Raw genomic sequence first — 7,923 nt, 5'->3', positions numbered from 1 at the left:
TCGGATCAGTGCTGAGACCAAAGCTAGAAACCGTAGCGGGAAGCCATGATTACTGAGTGTTGATTCTCACAATTGTTGTGTTGAGTACTCTACAAACTCAGGGCTTCATGCATGCTAGGCGAGGATTCTACAACTAGGCTAAGCTCTTGGCCCTGGTCATGTTTCTTTATAGCTGTGTTTTCTTTCCTTTTCATTAAAAAAATGTAAATGACAATAAATTATACCTTGTAATTATGAGATGTTCATTCTTATCACTGGAGCCTCGAACAGTACATGGAATAAATCAATCTTTTTTCAGTTCCTGGTGCTGCCTGCTCCCAACATGTTGTCTGAATTAGCAGTCTTCCTTGGGAAGAATTTATTCCCCTCTTCCTGCCCTGCCCCCTCACTTGGAAGGTCATGTCCCTGTCTTTTCCTTATTCTTTATGAAAATATGCTTTTTTGGGGTGCCTAGTCTGGGGGAATAGGAATCTTTCATATAATTATTAGGCAGTCTTGGTGTTGTTGAGCATGACCAAAGTACCAGAAAAGTTAATAAATGAGAGATTGTTTAATTACTTAACTACTAATGATTTTCCATGCATCAGACTACTTGGTTTTGCCCCTGAATATTTTCTGTGTGTATTTTTTTTGTAATTGGAACTAACCAGAGATTCAGAAGAGTCCTGAACTCTGAAGAACATTGCACTGGGGTCTCTATGTCCCAGTGATTCTATTGGGGTTCCACTGAAACACTGGTTGAGCTGTTAACTGTTAGTTATTTTAATTTCTATTCTCTTTACAACTTTCTTTTTTATTTTTTTGCCAGTCCTGGGCTTGAGCTCAGGGCCTGAGTACTATCCTTGGGATTTCTCAAGGCTAGAGCTTTACCATTTGAGCCTCAGCACCACTTCTGCTTTTTTCTATGTATGTGCTACTGAGGAATCGAACCCAGGTCTTTCTGCATGCTAGGCAAGCACTCTACCACAAGGCCAAACTCTCAGTCCCTAATTTATATTCTCTTTAGTAGGTGTGGCTAACACAGTGGAGCACAACAAATGGAAATATAGCTGGATGTCAGTGGCTCACGCCTATCATCCTAGGTATTCGGGAGGCTGAGATCTGAGGATTATGGTTTGAAGTTGGCACCAGGGAGGAAAGTCTGTGAGACTCTATCTCCAATTAACTACCGAAAAAAAAAAAAAAAAAACCAAAACAAAGCCAGAAGTGGAGCCGTGGCTCAAGTTGTAGAATTCTAATCTTAGCTCAGGGACCATCATGCCCAGGCTTTGAGTCCAAGCTCCCGGACCAATACGAACAACAAACAAACAAAAGCATAAATTGTGCTTGCTCCCCAAACAGAAACCTCTTTCTCTGATGTGATTACATTTTCTTTTGATTGCAACTTTACAAGGAATACTTTCCTATATATTAAAGTCAAGTCTATGTTACAGTGGTCATGATAAAGGTAGATGTCTGAAAATTTTTTGATGCATAGAGATCATTTGGGGACATTTTCCCCACTTATTCCCCCCCCCCACGCACTTGTGCTCAACTACACCTATAATGTCTCCTTTCCCTCAACTAGTTGGTTTTGAGACATTCACAAGGAAATACTGGGCTATCAGTATGACAGCTTGAAAAGAGAAAAAAAAATGAGAAAATGGCTGGGCGTGGTGGCTAGTGCCTCTAATCCTAGCTACTTAGGAGGCTGAGATTTGAGGATCAAGGTTCAAAGTCAGCCCAGGAACAAAAGAACCTGAAAATCTTATCTCCAATTAACCTCTAGAAAACAGGAAGTGGGGCTTGGCTCAAGGGTAGGGTGGTAGCCTTGAGCTGAAGAACTCAAGGACAGTGCCCAGGCGTAGTTCAAGCCCATGACCCACAAAAAGAGAGAGGGCTGGGTGGAGAATGTTTTCCTGAATATAAAGAGAAAAGAAGCTTCCCCCTCTTAGGCAGCCTCATGGTTATCTAGGAACCATCTAGACTTGTTAAGCCCCCTAGAGATGCTGACTTCATGGGTCTGTAGTCACCATAACAATTTGCACATCTCACAGGTTCTCATGGTTGATGTTTGAGGTGGCACCCAATTTTGAGTTACCCTTTGCTTTGCTGTTTCCATCCTCACAGTGACTAGCCTACAGATGTTCCCCTATAAATTTTTCTCAGCCAGCTCACTTCATTGTACTACCCCGTATTCCTTAATCTTTCACCAGAACCGTCACAACGGTGTCTCTCTTTCTTTCATGACTCTGTTGCTGCCTTAAATCCATTTCTTCTCCATAGCGTGATCATGTAATACTAAAGGCAATTCTCTTGTCTTTCCTTCCTATGACACATAATTCTTTAAAATTCATTTCAGAAATAGCCTTCTTTGGAGCCTCTACTGGGCTAGATGGCCCCTTCCCTCTGCGATATCCCTGACGTATCCTTTTAACTTAGTTTCCTTTTCATTTAGCACATTTGTGTGCAGTGGTTTCTTCCATTAAAATGTAAGTTCCTTCAGGCAGAAAGCATAGCTTACTCATCTTCCTACCACAACCACCTAAGAAAGTAGTATAATAGTTGCTTAGTAAATGGCTGGCTGCATGATGAAGGAATGCTGGATCAGGCAAGGAATATTTGTTGGCCACACAGTGTCATGGATGCACAACAGAGGCCTCAATAGAGCTGTAAAAACTCCCTTAGGCCAGACGGTACCCAATCCTTTGCTAGAAAGATCTAGTCCTCCAGATCCTTCTTCCTGTCTTTTCATCTCCCATATAACACCTCCTAACCCCAGGTTGTTCAAACTCTCTACTTCCATTTCAGTTAGTTTTTCTTTTATGTTGTTTTTGTTTTTGCCTATTTGTGCATGCCTATACACAACTGTCCTCAAATGTGTTCAATATGAAATTTCCTTTTCCTAGTGTTCAGATATACTGAACACTATTTCTTCATTATTATCACTTGACTTACAAGTATAGACTCTACATTTAAAAAAATATTGTTAAGATATGGTGGTGTACATAGTTAATAGACTAAATTTTCTCAAGCTAATTGTAAATAGCATTGCTCTATTCCTCTCCCTCTCTCTCTTCTTTTTCTTTCCTCTTCTTTTCCTCACTCTTGTATCCAGGATATCTGGCATATATTGTCAATGTTTAATCCTCTCTTCTTAATTAACTAATCACTTTATAATTGTCCTATTTCATTCATTCATATATATGTACATAATCTATTGGGCTTACTATTTTGCTTATTTTACTCACTGTTCTTCGAAGATTAAGAGCCACATCTCTAATTTTTTTTCAAACACTTCTTAGCACAGAGAAGCTTCACATAAAAGGGGGAATGTTATTTTTCCAAAAAAGATGTCTTCAGCTCTTCTAGCAAAAGAAAGGTTGCATAGCCCAGCTGAACATATTAGCTCTGGCTTCAGTGTGAATTTCAAATGAAAATACAAAATACAGCTGGAGAAGGTGAGAGCTGCCTGTTTCATTAGACCACTCAGGCTGAGTGTGACAAGATGCTTTGTGTTGATGGAAGTTGCATGAGTAGACATGGTAGGCTCTGGCTTGGAACACAATGATTCTGCCTCAGTGAGTCATCTCCCTCCTTTTCTATTTTCCTCCTGGCACTACAAGCAATCTTTTTAAACAGTGGTACTCAGATTCATTACCTTAGGAGTTCACAAAGGCTGAAAACATAAATAGGGTCAAGAAGAGTTTTAGATAAGCTAATGTAAGGCGGGTTCATGATTTGTGTTTTGAAAGAGAAGTGAAGTTTAAAATGCTATCACCCTAGTCTCTGAAAATATAACCCAGAACATCTTAGTGTATGTTCGCTTGGCCCTGTTCTCAAAGATGGCCAATTTCATTTCTAATGTGCTTCAAGGGCTCAGATAAACAGTGAGGTTATTGATTCACCTGTATCTGGAACACTTTCAAGCCTGTAATGTTTGTGGCTCAGGAAATGACTCTGCCATACATGTGGTCACTGAATCCCCGACAAGAAGTGGAGGCTTCAGAAAGAGCATGGTGGTGTCTCCTGTTCTGATGGTTCTTAAATTGCAGCAAATTTTAAGTCAGAGTTGCAGAAATGCTTACAAACTGGGGAGCTCAGAATCTGTGGTCAGTTCTATTAATACCAACCAGCAAACCTTGCCAGAGACCTAAGGGACCTTTATGAGAAAATCCTAAGTTTTTTATGGCTAAGATAGGTATCCAAAGGAATTCTGTCTCCTGAGTAGCACTAGCCATCAAATCACTTTAATGCTGACTTCTTGATAAAGTGAAAAGGACAACTTACAATTTCTCTTTAAAAGTATTGAATTTTGACCTTATTATTTTCCTTTTGAGAATTATCTCAGGCATTGGAAGAAACTTATGCAGAGTGAAGAATGACAAGTTAATTAGCTTCCAATTCAAGGAGGAGACAACTGGAAAATTCCACTTACCTGTGCAGCCAAGGCCTAAGGAAAGTGGACATTTAAAAAGGGCTACAGTGTTTTCTTGCTGCCTTTACTAATGTGGCAAGGAAAGAACAAACAAAAGAAACTCAATTCCAAACAGACAACAGCAACTTCCTGTTTCTTTAAAAACAAGAACAAGCATAACTAACCCTGGGTTGAAGCCCCTGACAGTAACAGTAAACAAAAGAGAGGAAATTTGCCTTTGGGGTTCCAAATGGCAATAATCCCTTTCCAAGGGTTATTGTGTGACTGCTAGCCACAAACGATTTCCTTGTCCATCCACAGGCTGCAGATCCTTAGGGGATTTGGCCTCTCCCTGTGTGAAAGATGGACTTGCAATGTTTAGATGCTCACCAAGCCTCAGCCCTGCTGCAAAGCTGGAACTGAGGGGGGTGGGGGCACAACAGAATTACCAAATGGATGGATCGATGTAAGGCTGTCTTAGGAGGAAGCATTCAAAATGCTGGATTTAGTTAAGCAGAGAACAGTTCTTAATATTCTCTGAAATTAGAAAAACAAAATGCTAATCCTTTAAGGAAATCAACTCAAAGCCAGGAACAGTAAATATCATTAGGTTGTTCAATTCAATTTATTGCTTGTGAATGCTAACATAATTGAACGGATGCAGATAGGCTGCAACATTATACATTTTCCTCTGTGTTTCTGTGGCCTGGCTCTCTGTTTTATTTGAGTGAGTCATGCCATTGTTGGGCTTCATGCATCTGATGCCCTCATGAGCAGGAGGGGGGTTACCCACTAGCAGGCAAAGCCTACCACAGCACCACAACATTAAAATGAGTTACTAGATGTCCTTGTTGCCAAATTGGGGGTGACTTTCCCCTAGATGTAGAAGTCATAATAGAATTGCCCAGTGTGAGATTTTAATTTTGAATAAAAAGTGAAAGCTACTTAATCATGTGATAATACAGCATCATAGTAGCGGATTCAGACTTTTTTTGGTCAGTTGTGAGGCTTGAACTTTGGGCCTGGATGCTGTCCCTGAGCTCTTCAGCTCAAGGCTACTGCCCTATCTGTTAAGCCACAGCCCCATATCCTATTTTCTAGAGGTTAATTGGAGATAAGAGTCTCAGGTCCTTTTGTGCCTGGGCTGGCTTTGAGCCTTGATCCTCAGATCTCAGCCTCCTGATCTCAGCTAGGATTACAGGTATGAGTCACCGTGCCCAGCCAGACTTTTTTTTTTTTTTTTTTTTGCCAATCCTGGCCTTAAGCTCAGGCCTGAGCACTGTCCTTGGATTTTTCTCAAGGCTAGAGCTCTACCACTTGAGCCTCAGCACCACTTCCGGCTTTTTCTAAGTATGTGGTACCAAGGAATTGAACCCGGGCCTTCGTGCATGCTAGGCAAGCACTCTACCACTAGGCCAAACTCCCGGCCCCAGACTTTTTTAAGGATCCTGTGACATAATGGAAAAGGGAGGACTTAAAGTAGCTATTGCTGACAATTACTGTCCAGAGAGAGGGGTGGTTGGGAAATAACAAATTGGCTAAAAGATGTTTAATATAAGGGTTATGAAGGCAAGTTACTTTTGGTATATTTGTCTTGAAGCCTATTTCCATTGGAAGTTTATTATTAATTATATTAATTGTTATTATATAGTTGTACAAAGAGGTTTCAATTCCGGGTATGAGTCAGTAGATCTTGATCGATGCTACCCCTTTTCTTTTCCCCTGTTTTCCCTCCTCCCACTCATGGGAATTTTTTTTGTTTTGCCAGTCTTGGGCTTGGACTTAGGGCCTGAGCACTGTCCGTGGACTTTCTCAAGGCTAGAGCTCTACCACTTGAGCCTCAGCACCACTTCCGGCTTTTTTCTAAGTATGTGGTACCGAGGAATCGAACCCGGGTATTTGTGCATGCTAGGCAAGCATTCTACCACTAGGCCAAACTCCTGGCCCTCATGGGAATTTTTTTAAAGCTAGTCATAGCTATTGGAATTCTAGACCTTCAGTCAATAGCTTATGAAGGAGTTTAGCTCTGATGAAAATCCTCCATATTTTATTCTGAGTGCTGGTGAGAAGTGGATTAGAGGGTGGAGACTGGTTTTGTTCAGATACCAAGTGGAGCAAGATAATTACATGAAGCCAGCTCAAATTGAACACATTCACATGAATTATCCTGATCCACTTTTTACTTTTATTTTTAGGCTTATTGAGATTGACATAAGTAACTATTTTAAAAATGTACAATTTGAGAGGTTTTTACATACTCATACACTACTCATGAAACTACTGTTATAATCAATGCCATGAACAGAAACTAGAGGCCTAGGTAGAAAAAGGAAAAGATCCCCATGGAAAACTCAGAACTGCCACTGGGTTTCCTGAGTAAGGCAAAGTGTGGGCTTTGAGAGGAGCAGAATGCTTTCTGATCCAAGCTTTTGCTAACCACAGAATACTGGTCCTATGCTGTCCCTTTTCAGGCCAGGATCCTGTGGCCATACAGACATTGAAAACATGTATCCATTTTGCTGGTAAACTCCAGCCAACATTCATTGTTCTCAACAAGAAAGAAAAAATGTAAAATTTTTTCATTCTTTCCTCTCTTATTTATAGTCAGTTTTTCCTATTTGCTCTTTTTCTTTTCCTAAAAAATTGGATTGTCAGGGTGATGTATAGAGGAGTTACAGTCACGTTCATAAGGTAGTGAATACATTACTTTTTTGAACATTGTTGCCCCTTCCCATGTTTTTCTCTCACTTTACCCCCAACCCCTTCAAGTGGAAAGTTCATTTCCAACATATTGTGAACATCACTGTTACACTGGTTCACTCCTTGTCTGCTGTCTCATCATCTTGTTTTTCCCTTTCCCTTCCCTGATTCAAATAAACAAATAAATGTATATACCGTACACCAAGTACCAGAGACAGATACAAGGACAACAGGGAACAACCCATAATGGGAAAACAACAACAATAGAACAAAAAAAAGATAAAGAAAGAACTTTACATAGTACATTAAAAATAACAACCACAGGATGAATGTCTTGTTTCCCTATCCTGGAGTTCAGCTTCCTCCTACATGGCCATATATTGTTTTACTTTTCTTATCTCTTAAAAACTATTCTATCCAGTAGTGTATTCGACCACCTTCTTTATTTTTTCTTAATTTTTCTACCTCTTGGCCATCTCTGACATTATGACCATTCTCTTCAACTACTGAACTAGATTACTCTGTGGTTATACCTGAAATCTTCCTATCCTCTTTTATCTTCCTTCTTTGTTATGCCTCAGCTTACTCTTCTTAACACCCAAATTTTAATTTCTATACAAATAAGTTTTATTTTTTAACCTTCTCTCATAAAAGAATGCCAGTCTGCATATAAAATGTAATTAGATATATACATGTTTCCAGTATTTTTTAATTTTAGTATCTTGATTTGTATTGAATCAATGTTCACTCTACCACTTGAGCCATGCCTCCAGTTTGACTTTTTCATTGGTTAGAGATATATTCTCATGAACATTTTTGTTCAGAAT

Source organism: Megascapheus bottae, chromosome 4 (assembly GCF_031878675.1).
Source record: "Megascapheus bottae isolate mThoBot1 chromosome 4, mThoBot2.hap1, whole genome shotgun sequence".
NCBI lineage: Eukaryota > Metazoa > Chordata > Mammalia > Rodentia > Geomyidae > Megascapheus > Megascapheus bottae.
Note: the sequence above shows the minus strand (reverse complement) of the source record.